This window comes from Bicyclus anynana, chromosome 21 (genome assembly GCF_947172395.1).
Source record: "Bicyclus anynana chromosome 21, ilBicAnyn1.1, whole genome shotgun sequence".
Lineage (NCBI taxonomy): Eukaryota > Metazoa > Arthropoda > Insecta > Lepidoptera > Nymphalidae > Bicyclus > Bicyclus anynana.
The window spans coordinates 8523212-8550086 of record NC_069103.1 but is presented as its reverse complement, the minus strand read 5'-3'; the positions used below and the strand labels follow the sequence as shown (position 1 = coordinate 8550086).

The 26875-nt window shown below is 35.1% G+C and overlaps 1 protein-coding gene across 4 annotated transcripts in view; it reads right to left on the bottom strand.

Moving 5' to 3' along the window:
- The window catches only part of LOC112058367 (hemicentin-2), a 177807-nt gene extending 153812 nt beyond the window's left edge, over positions 1 to 23995 (bottom strand). For all 4 annotated transcript variants that reach the window (XM_024099141.2, XM_052888143.1, XM_052888142.1 and 1 more), the window contains exon 1: positions 23702 to 23995. The gene's annotated coding sequence lies outside the window, so the exon portion shown is untranslated. The remainder of the gene's footprint in view (positions 1 to 23701) is intronic.
- Positions 23996 to 26875: the final 2880 nt, after the last annotated feature.

Here is a 26875-nt window from a genome sequence, read left to right as displayed (position 1 = left end):
GCACGAATGAAAAATGGGTGAGTTCACATTGAAGGCTTGTTTGCCATTAAAAAATTAAAATGAGCAAACATGTGATGAATTAATAATTTAATTTATATTCTATTCATTTTATATCTTCTCTATAACACAAGTTATTTTATTGAAAATCTAAAAGAAGGTATACCTATCTACTCTCTCCCAATAACCCACTTGATGTACTCAATCCACCTAGTGAGGGGTCGACCAACACTGCGATTTTCCGGTTCATGGTCATCAAACAGCACCTTGGGACCCCAACGTCCCGCTGAGCTATGTCAGTGACTTTGGTTCGTCTGCGGATCTCCTCATGTCTGATTCGATTACGCAGAAAAGCTCCAAGCATAACTCGCCCCATCGCCCGCTGAGTCACTGCGAGCCTTCTAATCAGGTCCACAGTTGGAAGTCTCGGATCCGTAGGTCATCACTGGCAACGCGCACTGTTCGAAGACTTTTGTCTTATTTCACTGAGGAATTTTGGACGAAAAGATGTCGCGGAGTTTCCCGAACGCTGTGCAGCATAGTGGCTCTATATTCCAAATAGCTTTTCCTTCAAGGAGGAATGTCTGTCCTTGAACTGCGGCATTTAAATAGGAAAATAATGAGGAACTGCTACAGCTCACTATAGCATCAATAGGCTTGGCAACTTCGTTCGTAACACTCCCGATAATCCGCGCGGGCCGGGGGCGTGTAGCGATGAATGAAAAACCCACCTCACTTCTCCGCACGCACAATTTACACCCGCGCAGTCTTTCCCCCCGTCGCCCGTACATCTGGGCGTGTCATCAGAGAACTTGCCAGACTATAGTTGTATCACATCATATTTAATATAAACAATCTTCATTTCGTACAAGTACTACCTACATGGAATAAGGGTCCGAAATGTATCGATATCAATTAATAAAATTTAAGGAATTCATAGAAAACTTAATTTTCCAAACGCCAAAAACGCTGTCGTCCATTTTGTGACGTCACGATGTTACTTGATGTCATTAAGGGAATAAACGTCAAACTAATTATTAACTAATAATTTTGTGAAACACACCGTTTGGTTATGGCTAAGTGACGTCATGAAACAGTTAAAATATAGACCAACATGGCGGATAGCGGTTTTGGCTCCAATTGTTAAAAAAATATTTATGTATCATGTTTTTTTCATTACAACGCTAATGAACGATTTAAGACCATTTAAAAAAAGTGTCAAAGTCAAAAGTCAAAGTCAAAATTCATTTATTTCAATTAGGCTTAGTTTACAAGCACTTTTGAAAGGTCAAGATTATGTCATAATTTAATTTAATTTAATGGTGGTAATAATAGTCGAAAACTTAAAACTAAAGTTACGAGGGTTCCAAACGCGCCTTGGTCCGAGAAGAGCCCACAATAAACTCAGCCAAGGTTTTTTTTTTGTTTACCACCATTTTACAAACTTATTTAAAACTAAGCACACAGTTTATTACAGTTTAACGCCAAGCTTTTTTATCATTAATATAATCATTAACACTATAATAAGCCTTTCCCAAAAGCTTGCGTTTAATAAACACTGAACTTTTTGAGACATTCCAGTAGCTTCAACTAGCCTATTAGAATAGACACTCTTATGACTGTAGGCAAGTTTTTTTTTTATAAATAAATAAATAAATATACTTAAACAATACACATCACTATCTAGCCCCAAAGTAAGCATACAGAGTAGCTTGTGTTTGGGTACTAAGACAGTTGATATTATAATATTCACATATATTTATATGCTACATATTAATACTTATATAATGTATAAATACACACAGACACTGGAAAAAAACCCATGCTCATCACACAAATATTTTCCAGTTGTGGGAATCGAACCCACGGCCGTGGATGCAGAAAGCACTGCCCACTGCGCCACGCGGCCGGCAAGTTATACACAGCTGTGTGGCTGTAACTAGCCATACTCCGTATTCAGGCGCCATAATTTCCTGTCCCCGGCCTTTTCCATCAAACGGAAACCAGTTACGTCACTCAAAAAACGACATCGTTAAAAAATAACACAACTCAAGATGCTCTACTTTCGCCACAAATTTCATTTATCTATCTACGGATAACTTTGTAGAGATATTCTCTACAATCTGTCGTCTAATCAATAATCATTGAATCATATAAAAATAATGAGACTCTACTGCATGAGTGTTTCGACTATTTTAATAAATCTACAATATGGAATATCCAAGTGGTATTATGTACACGGTAACAAGGTCGTTTTGATTGTACGTTTGCAATTATCGCGAAGTTTTATAACAGCTAATGTCCACTTAAACTTGGTTTGTTCATATTACGTACTTGCAGACGTCATGCGGTTTCATTCGCGTAGTTCCCGCTCCCGTGAGATAAAATATATAAATAATGTGGCTTTTTAATTGTACAAGAATTTCAAAATCGGGGCGTTAAATCAATTGATTACCCCTACAACACCACAAACTTTACTTCTTTATAATATTGCTCGTTAACGCCGCGCGGTTTCACCCACGTGGTTACCGTTCCCGTGAGAATACGGGAATAGTATACTGCCTATAGCCTTCCTCGATAAATGGGCTATCTAATACTGAAAGAATTTTTCAAATCAGACCAGTAGTTCCTGAGATTAGCGCATTCAATCAAACAAACAAACTCTTCAGCTTATAATATTAGTATAGATGAGAGAAACAAATAGCATCACAAATACGATTTATAAATTATTTTAAATTTGACGGCCTCCGTGGCGCAGTGGTATGCGCGGTGGATTTACAAGGCGGAGGTCCTGGGTTCGATCCCCGGCTGGGCCGATTGGGGTTTTCTTAGTTGGTCCAGGTCTAGCTGGTGGGAGGCTTCGGCTGTGGCTAGTTACCACCCTACCGACAAAGACGTACCGCCAAGTGATTTAGAAATCGAAAGGAGTGTGGATTTCATCCTACTTCTAACAAGTTAGCCCGCTTCCATCTCAGATTGCGTCATCACTTATCATCAGGTGAGGTTGTAGTCAAGGGCTAACTTGTAAAAAATAATAAAAAATAATTGAATTTAAATTTTTAAGGGCGAAGACTGACCACGAGATGTCTATTACAGAAACAACCACCCAAGATTCAAAATTAATTTTGTGGTTTCACTACGCGAGTGTTTAGTTAGTTTTAATTTACTGGTCGACCTAAAAAAACTAAAAAGTATTGAAACATTACTAAAATTTGCTATTTTTCACGAACATATGACAAACTTTTGATCTAAAACTTGTATGTTTGGTATGTATGTATCTATTGAAAAAATGTACTTATAATAAAACTGTAGCAGGTCCATTTCTGAACATCTATACTAATATTGTAAAGCTGAAGAGTTTGTTTGTTTGATTGAACGTGCTAATCTCAGGAACTACTGGTCCGATTTGCAAATTTTTTTCAGTGTTAGATAGCCCATTTATCGAGGAAGGCTGTATATTATCCCCATATTCCTACGGGAACCGGAACCACGCGGGTGAAACCGCGCGGCGTCAGTTAGTTGAAGATATTTTGAAAATTTTTGTTGGGGGGCATTTTATAATCGATACTGAAGCTAAAAATATTTTTGTCTGTCTGTCCGTGTTTTTTTTTTTGTTATTCGGGTATCACGCTGAAACTAAGTACTGAACTAAGTGAATGAAACTTTTGCTCGGTTTAAGACCATAATATGGAGGAGGTTATAGGATACTTTTTATATGGAAAATAAAATCAAAAGAGGGTGAAATAAGAGTTAAAAGTTTGTACGGAAAATCCTCTATTTTTAGAGTGATCAAATCTAAAAAATTGTCCATAAATCATGAAAAAAATACGAAATTTTTTGATTCAAGAATTTTTAAAATTCAACCCCTAAAGTGATGAAATAGGGGTTGAAAGTTTACATTGATTTCCACGCGGACTAAGTCGCGGGCGTCCCCTAGTTAATAAATATATGTATGCTTCGAATTGAGCGAGTTATTTCAATGTTGAGGTAATATTATAAAAGGGCTTTTTGTATTAAGCTTTATCTACGAAGACTTTGTGTGAAACTACCAAGTTTATGTCTGGTGTGGGCTAATTAGTAAATTACTCATATAAAGGCTAAATTTCCTTCCAAGTTTAGGATAATAATTCTGGCCGCGTATAAATTACCATACATTTAGGAACAAAACTTACCACCTAACTGATTGTATGCTAAACAAGGGTTGCAAAGGGTTCGCGTGAAATGATCTGCCAACTAAAATTAATTTACATGTTTCCACTAGTTATCCGTACCTACATCTGCATTTTATTCATCTATTAAATTTTCCCAAGTAGTGGAATCTATACGGCATACGAAGCGGATTTAAATAGCAAAACACAATTATTCAATAGGAAGTTTAATAATGCCTACTAAAAACGTTACCAATAAACCCTCGAGTAGCAGAGAATAACCTTGAGTGAAGTCCCGGACTTGTGACCGAAGGGTGTAGGGTTTAGACGTCCTTTAAACTAGTTAACACTCCAGGTCGTTCTCCCCGCCTCATCATTATCAACCCATATTCGGCACTCTGCTGAACTCGAGTCTCCTCTCTTTATGAGAATAAAATTATTTTTTGGGTTAGGCCAATAGTCCACCACGCATACCCAATGCGGATTGGCAGACGATCGATCTAATAACTCACTTGCGCCGACACGCACCTTTTATTAATGAAATAAGGGCTTAAAAATATATTCCCGGTAATAACAAAAATAAACAAAAGAAAAAGGTTACTTATAAAAGAACACGAAATGAAAAGATTTTTTGAAAGACTTTTATTTTATCTTTCTACCTTCAACTTTAAAGGTAAAGGAAGGATTTCTATAAAGATTTTATCGTGCATAGAATCAATCACATCAATAGGCAAACATTTGTATTCCGAATTAGAAAGTAAATGTAAGCGTTGACGCATTACCATAATATCACTGCCATTCATTTTATCATTACCATAACAAATATTTTATTCTTTCTTTCTTTCGTATACACTTGTTACAGACGAAGCATATTGGTGGTTTGAAACCTTTTAGTTGATTTGATATTGTTGATATCATATCTACATTGTTGAAAAACACACACAAATCAATTTGAGAACCTCCTCCTTTTTGAAGTTGGTTAAAAACAGCAAAAGCTACTTTATTGTATCAAAAAACCTACTTCTGAAAATCCTTTAAGCATAACTTTTCTGAGTAATCTTACAATTGAAAACATAAGATTTTATACTTTCAACTCTTGTAGGAATGTACGTCATTTAAATTTATGCTAAACGACTGCCCTGAAAAATTAAAATTGAAATTTTCAAACATTTCGATTTGCAGATGTGATAGCGTAATAAACAAACAATAAAAACAGTCATGAAATATAGATTTATATTATTAAAAAATTACGATTATATCTAATACCTAATAGTAAATATTAGTTACGTTTCATCTACGAGTAGGCTGGAAAACAGCCTAGATGAAAGGTAATACTTACCTTTCGTCTAGGCTAGAAAACAGCTTAGATGAAAGGTAATACTTACCTTTCGTCTAGGCTAGAAAACAGCTTAGATGAAAGGTAATACTTACCTTTCGTCTAGGCTAGAAAACAGCTTAGATGAAAGGTAATACTTACCTTTCGTCTAGGCTAGAAAACAGCTTAGATGAAAGGTAATACTTACCTTTCGTCTAGGCTAGAAAACAGCTTAGATGAAAGGTAATACTTACCTTTCGTCTAGGCTAGAAAACAGCTTAGATGAAAGGTAATAGTTACCTTTCGTCTAGGCTAGTAAACAGACTAGATGAAAGGTAATACAAGTAGTTACGTTGCATCTACGAACAGTCTAGATGAAAGGTAATAGTTACCTTTCGTCTTGGCTAGTAGCCTATATGAAAGGTAATACGAGTAGTTGTTACGTTTCATCTACGAGTTGGCTAGTAAACAGCCTAGATGAAAGGTAACTAAGGACTTAAACTTTGCTCTAAGTTGTACGTACCTACGTGCAACTTAGAGCAAAGTTACTGACCAAACCATAAAAATGACATCATCATTACCAACCCATATTCGGCTCACTGCTGAGCTCGAGTCTTCTCTCAGAATGAGAGAGATTAGGCCAATAGTCCACCATGCTGGCCAAATGCCGATTGGCAGACTTTACACACTCAGGGAATTGAGAAAATTCTCTGGTATGCAAGTTTTCTCACGGTATTTAATCTTCGCCGATTGAGACACGTGATATTTAATTAATATAAATAATTTATCAAAATGCACACAACTGAATACTTGGAGCGAGCGATTCGAACCTACGCCCTCGGAATCGGAGGCAGAGATCATATCCACTGGGCTCTCACGGCTCTTAAAAATGATATACGAGTGTCTAAAACAACTATGTCCGAATAGCAACGCTTGACCAGCGACCCGAAAGGGCTTGTTAAAGCCTCATTTTTACGGAGCACAATTAAAATTTCCATAATTTTACATAAGCCGTAATAAAATTTTGAAATAATTAAAAAAAAATTGTTTCCACAAGATTATACGACCGTTTTTACAAGACCCCATAACTTTTACGTATACGAATCGCCCCTTCATTTGCCTAATGCGGCGCGAATAACAATCACCATTGCTCCCAACTGCCTACATAATTTTACTGCTTAGCGAGGCAACGCTCTATAAAGTAAGGGTGGAATGAAATCGTTTCTGTAATATTACCTCAATAAAAATATTATGTAAGTAAGTATAATATATGACTTCATTCAACAAACAGCAGATTAATTAATTTTGCTAATCTATTTAATTATTTGATATTCATAATGTCTAACCGATCGACTAGCACTATATCAGGTCTATTAACAACAGTTTACCTGTCACTGATAATGAGAGATGTCCAACCATTATTAATAATAAAAGAAAAAAAATGCCATTACTTGCGTGTGTCCAGAGATGGGCGATGGATTCGCTTGGACGCACTACAAAGTGAAAAAGACTCTTAAAGGTCTCAATTTTGCACCAGGTTAGCTGTGATTTTTCTGTTAATTAATCATTACAAAAATATAAAATAATAGCGGACGCCCGCGACTTTGTCCGCGTGGAATTCAGTTTTTACAAATCCCGCGGGAATCATGGTTTTTTCCGGGATGAAAGTAACCTATAAAATCTATTTCCATTCCAAGTTTCAGCCAAATCGCTTCAGTAGCCGCAGCGTAAAAGAGGAACAAACATACTTACACACAAACTATAACTTTTATATTATTAGTGCGATAGTGTGATGTGATATAAAATATAGATAATTTTTTTCAATTCTAAACTTAGCTGAAATTATTTTTATCCAGAAGATCTCAACAATCGAATCCTATATTACGACATAAGACATAGTTACGGTAATGCCACAAAAAGGAAAATCCCAACTTCTTTCAGTCGTCAGATGAGTTGGGCGAAACTTTGAAAGCTTTTTTATTAATTTTCAAGGGTCCTGGCTCCCACGCAGCTAAGCGGGCTGACCTTTAATCGTTTTCATTTTTCATTATGATATTTTTACCAAAATCTGTTATTATATCTTAAGTACTTTACTGAGTTTTTTATATAGGAATACGACTAACGGGGCTTAAAGCTCCGCTGCCACGTTTAGGCAGCAATTCAGTTGATCGTATTCCATAAAGCAATGTTGATTACAGTTGAGGAAAGGGTCCATTGACTTTTAATATATCGGAGAGTACAGCGCGGGATTTTAGCACATAGTGAGGATCCGACTTAAGCCAATTCATCATCATCATCATCATCATCATCATCATGTGATAATAATTGGTCGAAAACTTAAAATTAAGGTTACAGGCAAAATGAGCGCTCATTTTGGATTATAACTACTAATGTCAACTACAAAGTAGACTTCACTATTGCTAGACGAGTTTTGTCCGAAGTAGCCATAATATAACTAAAGCCTAATTTAATATTGCAATTTATAATATTCATTTAAACCGGTAATTCTGTTCTTTCTTATAATACCATAGTTGAAGAGCAATTCATTTGGTGTAATCAAAATATTTGTCCAATTTCACCGAAAATTTTCTTCGGCTAACTCATTTACTCATTTTGTGATGTTGAAATATTCAATTATGCAAATTGGTGAAAATCAATTCGACTGTTCAAATACCAGTAGGTAAAGCTCTTGGCGTTCGAGAACTTGTAAAATTATTCGAGTTTTAAAGAGTTTTGTACGTAATACCTGCGTTTTAAAATCGGGTAGTTTTACCCAGAAAAAAAAAATAAGTTTCAAAAATAGGACTCGTTTAATTGGTTAGCAAGAAAATTAATTATGGACATTTACTTTAACTTGTTTATGTTAAGCTAGCTTGTTTACTTATCAATTTAGTTTTGTTGTTTTTGTTTTCTCTTTCGACTTTTCTATTAATTTATCTCTATTATTATTATCATTATCTCTTTTTTTATATTGAATTATGTTTTATTGAAGTATGTTTTCCTTGCGAGCTTGCTATCTAATATGTTAAATTTATTTGTGAAAACTTGTAATTGGCTATAATCTGTTTTCTATGTCGTTACTTTTATTATCTTTGTATTTAGCTGTAAGTTTTCCTTTCTAAATAATTCTAAATAATAATTTCTAAATTTTATTTATTTATATAAAATAAATAAAATAGTAGTACTCTAAAGTTGATTACATTACAATGGATATTTAATGCAGATAGTAGTATTCTAACAAATCTTATTAGGCACAGCCATTAAAGCAAGTCGGACCTGCAGGCTAATTCTCTATTTTTTAACCGACTTTAAAAAAAGGAGGAGAAACTTAATTCGAGGCTATGTTATTTTTGTGTATGTTACTTGATTACTCTAAGACGCCTGGATCGATTTGAATAATTCTTTTTTTGTTTGAAAGGGCCTTCAAAGTGATCAGCAGGTAGAACGTAATATGATGTTATTTTTCGCTTTTTAGTTTAAATGGTACGTTTTATGTTTTTGTAGTCGGTTGTATTTTTTTATTAATTTTTTTTTTTGACGTATGCTAGTTGACATATTATACCTACAAATCTGAGATTCTATGTAAGAAATGTTATCCGGTGCCTACTGGTGGATAATAGCTTATGTAGGTACGAGTAGATAGCATTATGTCAATTGATTTGATGATTATTTTAGAAGGTTGATATTAAAGACCAAAATAGTGAATAGAACAAGGCGCGTTTGGAACCCCCGTAACTTTAATTTTAAGTTTTCGAATAATTATTATCACCATTATCTTAAGTTTAATATTATTACCTGAAAACTAAGCTTAAAAAAGTAAAGAGCTTAAACTAAGCCTATTTGAAATAAATGAATTTTGACTTTGACTTTGGGTCGGGTAATGAAATATTGAGCATTTTTTTGATTCGAACCCTCATGATTTGTAATTTATGTAGTTAACCACTAAACAAACAAAGCAGTTATAAGTGTTATTCGCTTCTATGAACATTTACGATCATTGTATTATCACGCAGGCAATAGGATACAGCATACTTAACTATTATACCTATAAATCTAAGTTAAATTAGGAAGTTTCAAGGCTTTTGCGGATTAGTGCGAACTTTTTCATAGTTATTCAATACAGCCTATTAAATCCTCCACAATGAAATTACCATCCTTTCATAGAGGCCATTTTGAACGTAGTTAATATTTAGCATGTCTTGACATTTCAATTTTTGAATTCATTCTTGCAAGGTAAAAAATCCTTCAAATCGTTATTAAGATAAAGTGTCTAAATTTTTTAATTTATACTTTTTTACTATAGCAGGTATCTATTTAGTTGAGCAAAAAAACTTTTAATAAGTTTTAGACGAATTTCATTTCAATTGTTAGGTATTCCAAATCATACAAAGCAGCTGGTATCTACTGATTCGTCATTTTTAATAAAATCGTACAAAAAAAGTACAAACAAACTCCGAACCATTAAAACAACATAAGTATTTGACCAGTCGTAATTTCGTGAAATCATCACGGATCTTAGCTGTATCATCCGGGAAATACACCTTTAATGTCAAAGATATTTTTAAAAACATAGATGCTACGTCCATTTTATACAGCGATAGTAAAACAAGGTAATTACCCGGGTATTCAATTAGTCACGCAACGTCCTATGCCGCGGCTATTACTCACTATTAAGGATTTTATTTTGTGGAGTGGTACACGATGGAAATAAAACGATTTACGGTTGATTATGAATTAGGTTAGGTGCCAGTCAAAACCTTGTGTTTGTTTTAATTCTCGCTAACAGTTATAATTAATATTATAGCATAGGAAGAGATAATGGTTTAAGGAAGAAGGTTTTTTCGATTCGCATTCTCGTAGTCAAATCAACATTTTTTCGTTTTACCACTGGACGAACAGTTATAATTAATATTATAGCATATTCGCCTGTGACTTCGTCCGGCCTTCGACCTTCTTAATCCGGCCCTGTCGCAAAATCCGTTCTTAGTTGACTTTACCTTACGCTTTTATATACTCACTCGTATTTAGATTGTCATATTATAATAAATATAAAAATATGATTATATATTGCGCCTTTAATTTTTTAACTTTTACTATATCGTCAACGTAAGCATGTTATACCTGAAATTTTATAGCCATAATTATCTCTCACACAGCAATTCTGTTTTGAGGAAGACATATTTATGGCTGTAGTACTCTCCGCATCAGTTCTATCACAAAAACTCCTACTAGTATGGCTTATAAATTTAGAAGAACGAAAACATTAAAGCAATGTTTCGATTATTAGGTGTGTAGATATATGTGATTATACATATATGTATTATTATGTATTATTTTATACCTTAATGTATTATTTTTGTATATTGTATATTATTAAAGTATTGATTTTGTAAAGTGTATTTTTTTGAGTTTATGTTTATGCTATTCTATTTTTTCTTTAAAATGATATACTAGTAAGCACGTTGCACGTTAGACCGTTGTAACGGAGCAAACTGAAAATCAGCGCTGTGTACTATGCACAGCATAAGGCTGAGTTTGCGACCAGTTGCCATGTTACTAGGTAGGCGAGTAATAATAATTAGTTTCTTTTTTTTCGTTTCATTTTTGTATTATAGCTTAAGCACAATAATTAAAATTAAATTGATTTTATGTATGCCTAGTAATAAGTATGGTAATAAAGATTATTTTATTATTTATTATTTATTTAAAAATATAATAACTTTGGGGTATTGTATTATTCGTCTATTTATAGAACATCAAAGTCAAATAATACTAAGATGATTTTCATTGCACAGTGTAATTACGGCACGTAGTTTATTTGCAATTTGACTTCTATGAGTCAGCTCTGATTTCCTAATTTAGATATAACGGATTAAGGTGCTTTAATCCGCACATAATGTTATGATTGGATTTATTCGTACTAAATGGTTTTAGTGTGGGCGGTTAATGTTATGATATTAATTTAATAGTTCAATTCTAAGGACTAAATTATGTGATTTGTCGGAATATGCTTTGCTTATTCTCGGTTCTATCTGGAGTATTTAGTCGTGAGTTTGTTTTTGTAGAGTGGAGTAAGTATTTAGTCATGAGTGAGTTTTATGACGGCCTCTGTGGCGCAGTGGTTGAGGTTTTCTTAATTGATCCAGGTCTGGCTGGTGGGAGGCTTTGGCCGTGGCTATTTACCAGCCTACTGTCAAAGACGTACCGCCAAGCGATTTAGCGTTCCGGTATGATGTCGTGTAGAAACCGAAAGAGGTGTGTATTTCATCACACACATACACACATAATCACACACACACACACACACACACACAAACACACACACACACAAACACCAACGTATAAGGGCATAATTTTATGACAATATTTATAGGATTGGATTATATATATAGTAGGGAATTTCAAGCTTTCTGAGATACAGTTTCTAACTAGTTCGGATAGCTGGGGCACTCACAAAATTTGATAGTAATATTTAATATTTTTCTATTTGTATTTATGTTTCATGATTTCGTTTCAATTGTGTGAAGTTTTTAAGGTAAACCGAAAACATAATTACATACAAATCAAATACAGAAACTGTTTCTTTAAAGTCGGTTAAACAAAATTGTAAGTTTTCGCGACAAGCGTGATGGACGCAACGTCCACATTTGCAAACTTTCACGTATTCGTATTGTATTGTTAGTCAGTGTGAGTCGGTGCGAGAGACTGAAGGATCCGGGGTGACGTCTTGGGTCAGCTTTTCGTCCAATTACAGCGCACACCGGCCCAGATTGTGTCCATTGTTCACAGGGAAATGGGTCGCGCAAGAGCGTCTTTTTAGGGTTCCGCACCTTATTTATTATTTCACGATCATTTCATAGTGATCCAAATTGGAAAGACCTCACCCATCTTTTTATTGGTTGAAAAGTTTTTATATATTTTGTATCTTGAAACAAACAAAAACATGTTAGCAAGCAAGACTGACTCGCCAATCCTGCAGAAATTTATTTCTGTTTTGGTGCGGTGAGATTGTTAATGTATTTATTTTATCCTCTTAAATGTAATTGTGTATCTTCTAACATATTTTATAAGTTATCTTAATGTAACTAACCAATGGGCCTTTGTAGTAATAAATAAAGAAATTATTAAAAAGCATTTGTTAGGAAAAAGTGTGAAGGCTGAGAAGTGTGACTTTGCACTTGCACTTTATTTTAGAGTTAAAGAAAAATATCTAGAAAAATTTAGTATCTAGAAAATAACAAAACAAATATTTGTAAATGATCGACCTTGCAAATGTGACACAAACGCATCAACATACTTTTTTTATTAAATAACATTTCTCTTGACGTTGTGATCTTGACGATTTTACTTGGTGGTAAGTGACGATGCAGTCTAAGATTCGTACTGAATTAGATGGAAATGGCGAAACTATGAGGCTTTTTTGTTGACTCCTAATGGGGATGATGACTAGGTTTGAATACATTAATTTTTATGACACTTTCGGGTAAATAAGGTCAATGTTAACTAATTTATACATAAAAAGCAAAATTTGACTGGATATTTGCAAAATAAATAAGATTATAAAATTTCAAAATCGATTAAAAATATTTTATCGTAATTAGATGAAAATACATACAGTTTTATCTTCCTTACATTAATATGTGAACTATAACACAAAACGCACTAATAACAAAGACATTAGTAATTTTGTTTGACAGCCTATACAAATCTAACGATCATTATGGACCTACGACGTCATTAACTTTTTCAGGGATCCGCAGCAGCGCCGCAAAACTAACCCTTTAAATCCCTGTAGTTCCGAAAATAATGATACCAGATACCCTGTTACTTTAGTAAATTGCTTTATTGTTAGCTAAGTTAGTTAGTTACTCCTAATTTATATACAATTTAAAAATCTGTCATCATCCCCATTGCTTTTTTGAAGTTGATAAATAGAAAGCAATCAATTTCAATGCTTTGAGATGAATGTTTTTAAACATAAAGAGCAATTTTCGTTACGCTTTCACAGGTTATGAACTTAATTAATAGTATTTAATTAATAACAGACGCCCACAACTCCACTCGCGTGGAAATTTTTGACATTTGCAACTTCAAAGGCTTTGCTCCTATTTCACCCCGTTGATGTTGAAACTCTTAAAAATCATATCTAAGTGAGTTTTATGATGAAGTCGTTGATAAAAATAAGTTCGAAATTGGGCCCACTTTTCAGGACGATACTGAAATGAAAAATGTACTAAAAAATCTTGTAAATTTTACTAGATTACTCCATTAGAACCTTAGCCGAAATAATATTCCAACACAAAATAAATTGATTTCATTATTTTCTCTCAGATCGTAATAATTAATATATACCTACTCGTCTGTTGTCTTTGCCAACGCGAGCTGTTAATGTCAAAGTGTATGAGTGAATGTCATTGACAAATGTCGTACTTATCATAATTTGATCTATCTATCTATTCATAATTAGAAATTAGATCTGTCAAATTAGTGTCAAATCCTTGTTAAAACAGATAATGCAATTAATTTCATGACAAAGGGATAAAAACGATTGCCCACCTGAACCTGTAATATAACTGATTAGGCAAATACAGATTTCTTTGAAAATTGGAAATAACCTAATTTATGGCCAATTTTCAACTCTGTATAATTTGGGCCCGAATTTGTATGGAGCTTGGGTTTCTCCTTTCTTTATTTTTTTTGTTTGTTATTAGAAAACATAAAAAAAAATTGAGTCTTAAGTTGTTCTAAAGTTACATGGTGTGACCAAGGGAAATAAGGATAAATTTTTACATGATTTCTAGGGACGACAGTAACTCCGTTTGTGTATGATTCAGGTTTTCGTTCAACCCGCAGGAACCATTGATTTTTCTGGGATATATCTCTTGGTGGCTTAATGGTATCTTTTCCAAGATTAAAATCAGTTCAGTAATTAAGCGGTTAAAAGGTGACAGACAGACAGACTTACTTTCGCATTTATAATGTTAAGCAGTGGATATAGATTACAAAACATGTGTACGGAACTCTCGGTGTGCGAGTAACTCCCGCTTGGCAGTTTTTTTTTTCGTATTTTCTCTTACGAGATTGTGCTGTGGAGCACCTCTGATGGAATTGAACGCTTTAATCTCATCAGTTCGGTGCAACTGACGTTTGGTTCAGAAACTTCTAGATTTCACTTTTAAACTACTTACATATTTACAAGGAGGTTTGGTTTCCGCTAGTTTCATATATACCAAATATATGAAACTAGCGGAAACCAAACCTCCTTAATGAGGTCATATTGCAAAACTACCGGACACTCGCGACTTCGTCCGCGTGAAAATCAATGTAAACTTTCAAGCCCTATTTCACCACTTTAGAGTTTGAATTTTTTTTTTAATTCCATTATATTTCGTATTTTCTGAAACGACCAATCTGAAAGTATATTTCAAACCACAAAAGGAAGTTATTATATAAATAACATTTAAAAAAAATTTAATAGAGAACCTCCTTTTTTGAAAAAAAAACCTTGGGTGAATATAAGTGAAAGTGTTATAACTCAAGCACATCAGCTGAGACACATTCTGTTATCGTAATATTCATACTACGTGACAGTATTAACTTTTGGTGGCAGAAATTACGCACGAATTTGTTAGTGGAGTTATTGCTCCTTACTTATTATTTATTCGTAGGACGTAAAAGATGTAGCGCTGGTGTTTAGTTGCGTGCGTCGATCGTAATCACAATCGCTATCACAAACGAATTCGTTTATTTCAATAGGAATAAGTAGTTTAAAAGCACTTATAAAAGATCATTATATTCTGTTTGCAATGAGTCTAGTTGTAGACTGTAAAATCACACGTGTAGTTAGAGTGCCGCATTTATGATGCACTTTTAACCATCTGTTTGTAACGACTTGACTGACGGTTAAAGATATACGTCCGCTAAAAATCGCATTAAACGGATTTTAATTTTACAGTGGATTCTTGCGATCCCTACGATGCGGATTAGTGGACGCACTTGTATGACTTTTCGATACTTTCGATGGGGATATGCGGGCGACTACCATAATGCAAAATCTACTGTCAAGAAACGGCAATTTTTAGAAAGATATACTACAAAGGATTTGTAAGTGTTTAGAAACGATAGTGTCACTATTACTACTACCTACTACTACTAGTCCCGTCTCTAATAAGTTGATTCTTTACATATTTTTCAAAGGAACTAATACTTTGTTTTACAAAACAAATCACATTATTAACTACGTACAACTTTACTCAACTAAATTAACTGACATAGGTTAATACTCTTAATACTCTGAACACTACTAGTAGTTGCATTTTTTTTTTTTTTTTTATTGTTTACAAGTTAGCCCTTGACTACAATCTCACCTGATAGTAAGTGATGATGTAGTCTTAGATGGAAGCGGGCTAACTTGTAAGGAAGAGGATGAAAATCCACACCCCTTTCGGTTTCTACACGGCATCGTACCGGAACGCTAAATCGCTTGGCGGTACGTCTTTGCCGGTAGGGTGGTAACTAGCCACGGCCGAAGCCTACCACCAGCCAGACCTGGACCAATTAAGAAAATCTCAATCTGCCCAGCCGGGGATCGAACCCAGGACCTCCGTTTTGTAAATCCACCGCGCATACCACTGCGCCACGGAGGCCGTCAATATTAAAATCATTGTTACAATGATTGCGAGCTATTTTTGCAATTACCCCCCAAGATAAAAAATATCCTGTAGGCCTAGCACGCTCCACAAGACAAATCTCATCCGAAATTACGGTTTTCGTACGTACGAGTAGATAGGTATTCTGATACACGACATTTCACCTTTATATATGCTACCAACTGTGCCAGTGTGCCTCGCGTTTTTGTCCTCGTGGAATTAAAAAATAGCATTTGTTCAGTAGAAGTAAAACTTACAATGTTTTGGGATATAGCTCTAGCTACAGCTAGGTGTAATGATAACTGATAAAGATACTGACTGGCAATGAAACTTCCATCTAAATCGGTCCATCCGTTACAGAGATAACTACCGTATTTCGTAATGCATCGAGAGGAAACCTCATACTCCGACCATGAGTTAGACCATCTCGTGAGTTTTAGCCGTGTTTCATAATCAATTAATATGAATAACACTCACGATAGTTTAAATTCTAAATCATGTAAATAACAACAAAAACGGCAATAAGGACTTTTTACTTTATTTTTAATTTTATTTCAAAGATGAAACCTCTTCATACCAACGAATCTCCCACATAGACGTCCGTTCGTTGCAGTGGGGTAGTAAATTGATTGGCGCCCCCTAGAGACCAGAATGGCGCGATGTGTAGCTTTTCTTTTTAATCAACTTTAAAAAACTGAGGTTTTTATTTGGACTTTCGTTTCAACGTACTATCAGGGGTACAAAACTCTGGGTTGAATTTTTTTACTGAAAATTTCTTAGAAAAAAGAAAAAGTATCATAAAATCCGACCAAAACCTCGTGATCTGAAGCCACACAGACAAACTACTGGACCAACGAGGCAGTTGCAAAAATCCTTCACCACTAATATTATAAACGCGAAAGTTTGTATGGATGTTTGTTGCTCTTTAACGCCGCAACTTCTAAACCGATTTGGCTGAAATTTAAAATGAAGATAGATAATAACCTGGATTAATACAAAAGCTACTCTTTGCCCCGAAAAATTCATGGTTTCCCGAGATTGTTACTCCATAATAGAATATATGCTAGATTAATACATAAGTTGTCCCGAAGAAAACCATGATTCCTGCGAGATTTGCGAAAAACTGTTTGCAATGATGGTATGAACTCTTTCATGCAAAAACTTCATGTATTTGGAAAAAAATCAGGAAATTATAATTTTACGTAGACAAGTCGCGGGTATCAGCTAGTGCAAAAATATATAATTTACAATTTTATATTTTATAAATTGTTATACTTAGGTATGTATAATGCTTATGATGAATCTTTGTTATGGTTATCTATAGGCGGAGAGCCAGCGACAGCCCGACCTTCCACATTTTAAAAAAGCTGATTTGTCGGCTCATGCTCCTACCATAGGTAAGTACGGTAGCCAATTCTGAAGTTTGGATCGTGGTGACTTTAGGAGGTAAGAGGTTTCAAGGATCCAGACCCTGGACTGTCTGAGTAGTGTAATTTTTTATTTTCCTTGGCAACTCGTCGTAAAAAAAACTATTTAAGATAACACTTTAAGGGTCTCTTGCGAAGAGTTGCCATGAAGCTATCTATGTGTCTGCCGTATGGGGATGTAATTTCTCATATTATGAAGATGTGGATCCTTGAAGCCTTTTACCTTACAAAGCCTAGCAAAGTCCTAACTCCGTGGTTTTTTTTAAAAGAATATTTGCTATATCTTTTAAACATGACCAATATTTCCATTTACCTCCGACTAGTCGGGGAATACTGTATTAGGAGTGGGTACGACAATAGACCAACGCGGCGGAGATCGAACCACTACCTCTCGGTGAGGTGAGTCCGACCGCTCTTACCGTTGAGCTATTGAGGCTCTGTTGGCTACCATACTTACCGATGGTAGGAGCATGAGCTGACGAACTTTGAGCTTTTATAAAATGACGAAGGTCTGGGGTTCACGGGCTCTTAGACTACTAGAAATGTCGCCGGAATAATGATCTAATTGAATAAAGTGTTTTGAGTTGACTTTGACTCGTAAGTACCTACTCTCAACCCATTTACCGAGCATGTTGATTTCGCAAATTAAATTTGTATTCCGTGAACAAAGGTTTAGTACCTGCCTAAGGTTCTAAGCCCTTACACGAAATATCAAGTGACATATTAACGAAGCCTACAATAATCTCCCCATGTCGACGTACAATGCCATCAAATTAAACCAGCATGAATAATAGAACTTTAATATTAAAGGTATATGGGTATACATAGGATTGGCGAGAGTCGCTATGCATTTGTGATAGAGTTCTTTTTTGCTTAACTTTTCTCTGTAAATATTATTATATATGACGGAACCAAGATCGAAAGCCGTAGCAAATAAGACTGAAACCTATACTGTGCTGAAGCGGTAGGTGGCGCAGGTATGCCTCCCTGACAAAGAGTTACATAATTTGTTCCTTAAAAAGGATCAAACATGCCTTTTCAAATAATCGCAGACATTAATATTTTTACGCTAACTAATTTAAGTATTCAATGATAAAATATAATATATCAATGATAATTTTATTATCATAATAAAAATAGTTAAGTTCAAAGAGTTCAGGAATTTACAATTTCTGTACATTGCAGCCGTTAGCATAATTTAATCTAAATTCGTATGCAGAACTGGTGTGGCGGTGAAATCAATTTTAAGCTTGATCGAAATAGATTATGAACTACAATTCTCAGAAGCGTTAACAAAAGGCAAACATTATCTAATTTTGCGTTCCGTTTCTCAACTACTGATTTTACTATGCGACAAAAAATATCCTAAGTTTCATTTGAATTCATTTAGTACTTTGAGGTGCAAGTACAATTAGTTTTTATTTTCGTCGAAATTGATAATAATATGATAGAACTAGTCCACCTAAATGATGTTTTCTATGCAAAATAACAAATATCGATTGCTTCTTCGATTACTTCGATCGACCAAAACTTTCTTTCTTTAAAATCTTTTCTTTATTTAATAACCCGGTCTCGAACTCATACCTTGTGATCCAAATACACACAGGCTAACCACTGATCCAACGAGGCAGTCAGTCCCAAAACAACAATAATCATTAGCAACCCATATTCAGCTCTCTGTTAAGCACGAGTCTCCTCTCAGAATGAGAGGGGTTAGGCCAATAGTCCACCACGCTGGCCTAATGCGGATTACCAGGTTTCACATACGTAGACAATTAAAGAAATTCTCAGGTGTGCAGGTTTCCTCACGATGTTTTTCCTTCACCGTTTGAGGCGCGAGATATTTAATTTCTTAAAATTGGAGCCTAGGACCGGATTCGAACCGAAATTAAAGACAGAGGTATCTACTAAGTTATAATGGCTCTAAAAAACAACAATATCCATTCTAATTTTATTAAAAAGGACGGAAACTAAGTAATATAGGCTCTTTTAAGCCCCGAAAGAACTCTGTGTTATTAGGTATTCAATGAAATTGAGCTTAATACTTTATTGCGGGCCAATGGAAAGTTAAATGAAACTTGAGCCTTGATAAAGCTTCTTTTTACGCAAATTGAAAATAATTTAACTTTTTCAGGAATAGTAAAAGGACTTTGTTCCAAATTGATCTATATTTTAAGCGAGTATTTTATGGAGCGAAATATTTAAGAGCTTTCGAAGTTCCCTGCCTGCCTGGATACCTGGATTGGATTTTATTAATTGTTGAGTTTCTTTTGACAATACTCAGCCAAGAAAGTACCTACTATCTTTATGCTAATTTCTATTTTAGAGAATTTCTTTGTAGAATTAGTGTAGTATAAATCGGTCTGGTGATATTCAAATAAGTCAAATTTCTAAATTCATTTATTTCAATTAGGCTTTAATTTACAAGCACTTGAAACGTCAAGTTATCTCATGATATATTAATGGTGGTTATTAAAGTCGAAAATTTAAAATTAAAAAAGTGTATACAGGGTGCTCGGGAGTATTTTCCATAACTCTAGGGTTACATGAATATTCTTTAAGGAAAATTATTAAATATATCCAAGGAACGTGTTTTAAAATGAATATTTTTGGATTTCATTTTTACACATATCCCAGTGGAACCAAAGATTATTTCGGGATGAAAAGTGAAGCCTATGTGTTAATCCAGAGTAAAAACTATCTCCATTCCAAATTTCAGCCAAATCGCTTCAGTAGCCGCATTACAAAGGAGGAACAAACATACACACAAACTTTCGCCTTTATAATATTAGTGTGATTTAACGGAAAATGCAAAGAATGTGCAAAGAAATATCTGCCCTGCATAGCCACTATAACTTAGTTATACATTTAAGGAAGGCTGAAAGTTTGTCGAAGTCTATGTTCCCACCATAACCCATGGTAAATACGGTAGCCAATTATTATAGTTTGGACTGTGGAGGCTTCAAAATCAAAAAATCAAAATTCATTTATCAAGTAGGCTCAGTTTACAAGCAATTTTGACACGTCAGTTGACTATTTGTAAAGATTCTACCACCGATTCGGAAAACTAGTTCTGCTGAGAAAAAACCGGCTCGAAACTTAACAGTTGCTCTTTTTTAAAAAAATCATACAATATTAAAATTTACAATTGATGACAACATTATAATTTTTTATAGTTTTACTTCCTGTGTGAAGGTGGAAGCCGATCTAATGGCCTCCAAGCGCTTTTATCTTTAAGGAACTCATCGATGGTGTAGTAACCTCGACTAAGTAATTGTTTTTTAACACAGTGCTTAAAGCTATGCAATGGCAGGTCCATCAGAGTCTTGGGGATCTTGTTATAGAAGAGCCCACCCTAAGCTTTGGAAGGGATCCCGTTTCAAGAGTCCAATTATAAAAAGCATTCTTCCACTGGCCGCACTTTCAAAAAAGTTTCAAGCTACAAAAAAGATTGCGCGATGATGGATTTAATAACGCCAAAACTATTCTAAAGTTTATGAATATCCAGTTTTAACTTCCGCAATACGTTTTCCTTCGACTTATTAAAGTCAAAGACGTACTTGGTTTTTAATGAAAAGTACCTACCTACTTCAATACGGGAGAAGTTCGTTTTAATTAATACATCAAAAGTTCAAACTTTTAAAGCTTTCGAGCTCTTAACGTTTTTAATAAATGACAATTTATTTCCGAGATTCTATCCTGTTGGTACTTGTACGCAGTGTTTGTAATGACGTAAAAGATACGTCAAAATTAATTTATATATTATAAACCTTGGCTTTTTGTAGTGATCTTGTACATATGTATTCTGTGGTTATACCTAACTTCTTATGGGAGGGTAAAACGTTTCGTAACGTAACGCGTTACGGCGCTACTCTGCCTGGCTTCTCTTTGACGCATATGGCAGCAGTTTTAAGTTATCTGTCGAGCGCTCCGAGACGCACACTTTTTTTTTTCAATGATACGTAATTAAAATGATATAGCAAGCGCTTGACTGCAATCACGCCCTAAGGTGGTAATTACTTTGTTTAAAAACATAACTTTTTTTTAGTTAAAAAAATAGTTATGCAGTTCGGCTCCTATAAGTGGACTTGTCTACACCTTGAATTTATGGGAAATACTCTCAAGCACCATGTATAATAAAATATAGCGATAAAAAATATGGTACCTAATGGTAATGTCCCACAGGGATGTCATATTGGGAACATGTCCCACATAACGTCGGCCTTCGCCTGTCAACGGGAGGCATACATGTCAAAATTCATTTATTTCAATTAGGCTTAGTTTACAAGCACTTTTGAAAGATTATGTCATAATTTAATTTAATTTAATGGTGGTAATAATAGTCGAAAACTTAAAACTAAAGTTACGAGGTTGTTACATATTTGCCCTCATCTGTCTGTAATTTTACTAGCAACCCAATACTTTCAGAAAAAAGCACGGTAGTAGTTGTAGTACCTATAGGAAATATATAATTACCATCTTCAAGAAAAATATCATTTAGGAATTATCTTAAAAATATCTTATTATTTATCCTGTTTGGACTTAAAGCAATACAAAACAAGAGAAGGTACCTGCAATATAATAAATATTTCGATAAAAAATATGGTAATGGTTGACTCAATAACAATGTCCCACAGGGATGGCACACTTCGGAAGGTCATGTTGAGAACATGTCCTACATAACGCCGGCCTTCGCCTGTCAACGAGAGGCATACATGTTTGCCCTCAGCTGTGTGTAATTTTACTATCAGCCTATACTCTTCAGTAAAAAGAAATAAGCACGGTAGTACATTTACCTATAGGTAATCTAAGGAAATATATAATTGCCATCTTCAAGAAATACAGCAGTAAGAAATTATCTTGAAAATATCTTATTATTTATCCTGTTTGGACTTGAACCAATACAAAACAAGAGTAGGTACCTGCAATATAATAAATATTGCGATAAAAAATATGGTAATGGTTGACTCAATAACAATATGTCCCACAGGGATGGCACACTTCGGAGGTCATGTTGGGAACATGTCCTACATAACGCCGGCCTTCGCTTGTCAACGGAAGGCAAATGTTTGCCCTCAGATGTCTAGAATTTTACTAGCAACCCATACTCTTCATATAAAAAAAAGAAAAAAAGCACTGTAGCGCAGTTGTTATACTTATAGGTAATCTAAGCATTCATTATCAACCCACATTCAGCTCACTGCTGAGCTCGAGTCTCTGCTCAGAATGAGAGGGGTTAGGCTACTAGTCCACCACGCTGGCCCAATGCGGATTAGCTGACTTCACACACGTAAAGAAATATGAAAATTCTCAGGTATGCAGTAAGTATGTACCTAAATATAATATTATGTGTATAAATTAATTGCCCAATAATATAATTAAGCCGTGAAAGCCCAGTGGATATGACCTCTGCCTCCGTTTTCGGAAGGTGTGGGTTCGATTCCGGTCCGGAGCATGCACCTCCAACTTTTAGGTTGTGTGCATTTTATAAAATTAAATATCACGTGTCTCAAACGGCGAAGGAAAAAAAAAGGAAGGAAGGAAGAAAAATTAAAACCTTGAGGAAACCTGCAAACCAGAGAATTTCCTTAATTCTCTGCGTGTGTGAAGTCAGCCAATCCGCATTGGGCCAGCGTGTTGGACTATTGGCCTTACCCCTTTTATTCTGAGAGGAGACTTAAGCTCAGCAGTGAGCTGAATATGGGTTGATAATGATGATGATGATATAATTTCCATCTTCAGGAAAAATACCAGTAAGGAGGCACTTAAGTCATGGTCAAAATAAGCATTCTGGAGATTGTGGTAAGGTTGGTGACACCTCCATATAAAAAAACACAATAACTCGTACCCTACTAGTTGCTTTGGCAAGTAGGATATAAACAAAGAACCATTTAAAAAAAAACGTAGAAAATCCTTCAATTATATGGATAATACTAACAGTACTTCCTACTGTTTTACATGTAGAAAATAAAACCATTTGTAAAAATGGATATAACCACTTCTAAACATTTAACATAAATACTAGAAATACTTCAGTAAAAAACTCTTTCGCTTGAAATATCATTTTCTGTTACAACAATTATTATTTACTATTATTATTTACTATTATAATATTATATTATAATATTTATTTCTACAATACTACAATTAAAAATCCATACTTACAATCAAGTATCCTTGTAAGCCAAAACTTTAGGTTTCAAAGCACATCCACACTAATTAAAAGTTTAAGTGAAAAAATTTTTCGGACATAACTCTATTTCGTTTTTTAAAAAGTATCTACCCAGAAAGAGCTTTTGTCTATCTCTGATTTGAGTTTTACACAATCACATAAGTTTACCAAAAAGTCTATAGAAACATAACACCATAAAGTCCGATAAAAATACGAGCTTTTTTCGTCCGAAAGCTCGAAACACTCGACCGGTCTTCACGGAACAAACACGTGCGCCTCTAACCGCAGTTGGTTACCGACTACAGATCGTACGTACTTGTTTGTTATCTACGATATCTGGTAGCCTGTAAAAAGTTCCAATTAGGGCTAGACTGGCTGTATAAGCTGAAAGTTTTCATAACTTATTGTTGCTGCAATATTTGTTTATCAAAAGTTTGTGTAACGTATTGTGAACGTGCAAATTAGTTTTAAATTCTTGCGACGTTCAAAGTTCAAAGTTTTTATTAAACGCAAGCTATAAAAGTCGTATTATAGTGTTAATAACTATATGAACGACAAAAAAGCTTGGAAATGAAATGTATTACAAGACTGGCTACCTAAATACCTATTGTTAAATGGTGATAAACTATAATAAAAAAGAAAAATCCTGGCTGAGTTTGTTGTGGGCTTTTCTCTTTTCTTAATTTTAAGTTTTCGACTAATTATTATCACCATCATCTTATAATATTAATACCTGACGTTTTGAAATTGCTTGTAAACTAAGCCTAATTAAAATAAATGAATATTGACTATGACTATCTATTGAGGTTACTAGCATCAGAGATTCCAGATTATTGGCGACCTTTGGCTTCGGTTGGTTTGCAAACGAGCGATCCTGGGTTTGATTCCCAGAGCGAGTAAATTTATTGTTATACACGGATGGCCACGACTTCGTCCGCGTGAAATTTAGTTTTTCACAAATTCCTCGGGAACCATGTGTTAATCTAGAGTAAAATCTATTTTCATTCCAAATTTCAGCCAAATCGGTTCAGTAGTTGCGGTGTTAAAGAGTAACAAACATCCAAACAAACATCCATACAAACTTTCGCGTTTATAATGTTAGTAGGATAGGATATTTTCCAAATAGGCTGATCAGGTATGGCTTCGGCGGCTGTTTACCGACTTGCTGGCAAAGACGTATTGCCGAAGGATTTATTGTTACGGTACTACACTGTGTAGACGCCAGTCAGAGTTAAAAAAACTGTTAAATTAAAAAAACCCTCTCATTCGCTCTTTACAGTATTGTTATGCTATCGAAGACATCACTTAACATCTGATGAGGTGACGTTTCAGTCATAAGAAACACAAAATACATTTAAAAAAAATGTGTGTTTAGCTCTTACAGATCGACTGTCGAAATAGATGTAGGTATGTTGCCCCGCTGCAACACAAAATACGGCTAAAAAGTGAAAGGTGCGCAACCGAGGAGCAGCAGCCCGCCAACAGCGAGCACGCTGTTGACGGCAGCGCACGGTGACAGGTGCGCAGAATAGGTTGCGCACAAAAACGTAACGCTGTCATTTGTACATTGAATTTTACTGCCCATATTTTTTTCATACCGGGGGCTATCTATGAAAAATCGATTCTTAACGAGTAAACTCCAAAAAAATAAATAAGCACCGAATGAAGTCTAGTCACCTCAGATATTTAAACGAAAAGCTATTACCGTATAATAGGCAATAGCAAAAAATGTTATTCCTACAAAAAACGCCGTTTAATATCGGGGGTGTACTAAACCGGCAAATTGCTGTTCACTACAGCAACTTACCTAACTATTTAATACAGCGGTTATTTTCCTAAAAATAGGTCACCGGCAGATGGAATTGCCTACGGTCCTATTTCCTCAGGACATGCAAACGATTCTATGAATTCTTAACTAAGTTCCTAAAAGCGTACGGTGCGCCAAGTAACTATTCGTACTGCCATATTCTGTTTGTGACATTAACCAGACGACATTCATTTGTTATGAACTTCATCATCTCAGCCCAATTAATTTTATGTACAGTGCCCGCCACGAGATGTCTTTGTGAAGTTAGCAACAAATGACTGCGCAATGAATCAATAACGGTACAAACGGCGCGGGTGGGGAATGCTCATTCATTCCGCAGCTAACTTCACAAACATAAAGATCCGTGGCGAGCTAGTTTTTTAATTCTATGACAAGTAAACCCTTGACTGCAAACTGATGAGTGAAGATGCATTCTAGGATGGTGCCCTTGACTGCAAACTGATGAGTGCAGTATTCTAGGATAGAGCGGGCTTACTTGGGAGATATGCAAGTTTATTCTACGCATATCTCTGATTTTTACGCGGCATCGTACCGGAATACTAAATCGCTTGGCAATTATCCTTGCCACGGCTTAGCTAGACAGTTCCAAAGTTTGTAAGTTTCATTTTATCATCATTACCAGGTAATAGACGTCCACTACAGGATACAGGCTTCTTGTAAAGACTTCCAAACACACGTCTCGAGCCGCATAAATCCAGTGGTTTCCTGTCACCCTCTTGATGTCATCGGTGCGGGGTCACCATTTGGGCCCGATGCACCTTGGGACGCCAACGTCCATCGAGTCTTCGAAGTATGTCCCCGCCCATTGCCACTTCAGTATCCCGATTATTTGAGCTACGAAGGTGACTTTGTTTCTTCTGCGGATCTCCTCATTTTTCTGATTCGATAATCGCCCGCGGAATAACTGAGTCTCCTTGAAGCTAATTCCAATGCGATTAATTTTTGCACACAATTCACACTACGAGTATTTACACTAATATTATAAAGGCATTTGTGTGTATAAGTGTATATAATATGTTTGTTACTCCTTGACGCCGGAACTACTAAACTGATTTGGTTGAAATTTGAAATGGAGCTAGATTATATCCTTTATTAACTTGGCCTTTCGTGACTGACTATCAGTCACGAAAATCCATAGTTCTTACGAGATTTCTGAATAACAGAATTTCATGCAAACTGAGTTGAGGGCTCACAAGTACCTGATAAACCCGTAACTACTAATCAGATTTTCATACAAGTTTGAGAGGTTTTGAGGCCAACTTAGCAACGGATATAAATAATTCATTGAGAAAACCTTAGAGATTTTTTTGGCCAGACCAGGCCAGGACATAGGCGCTTG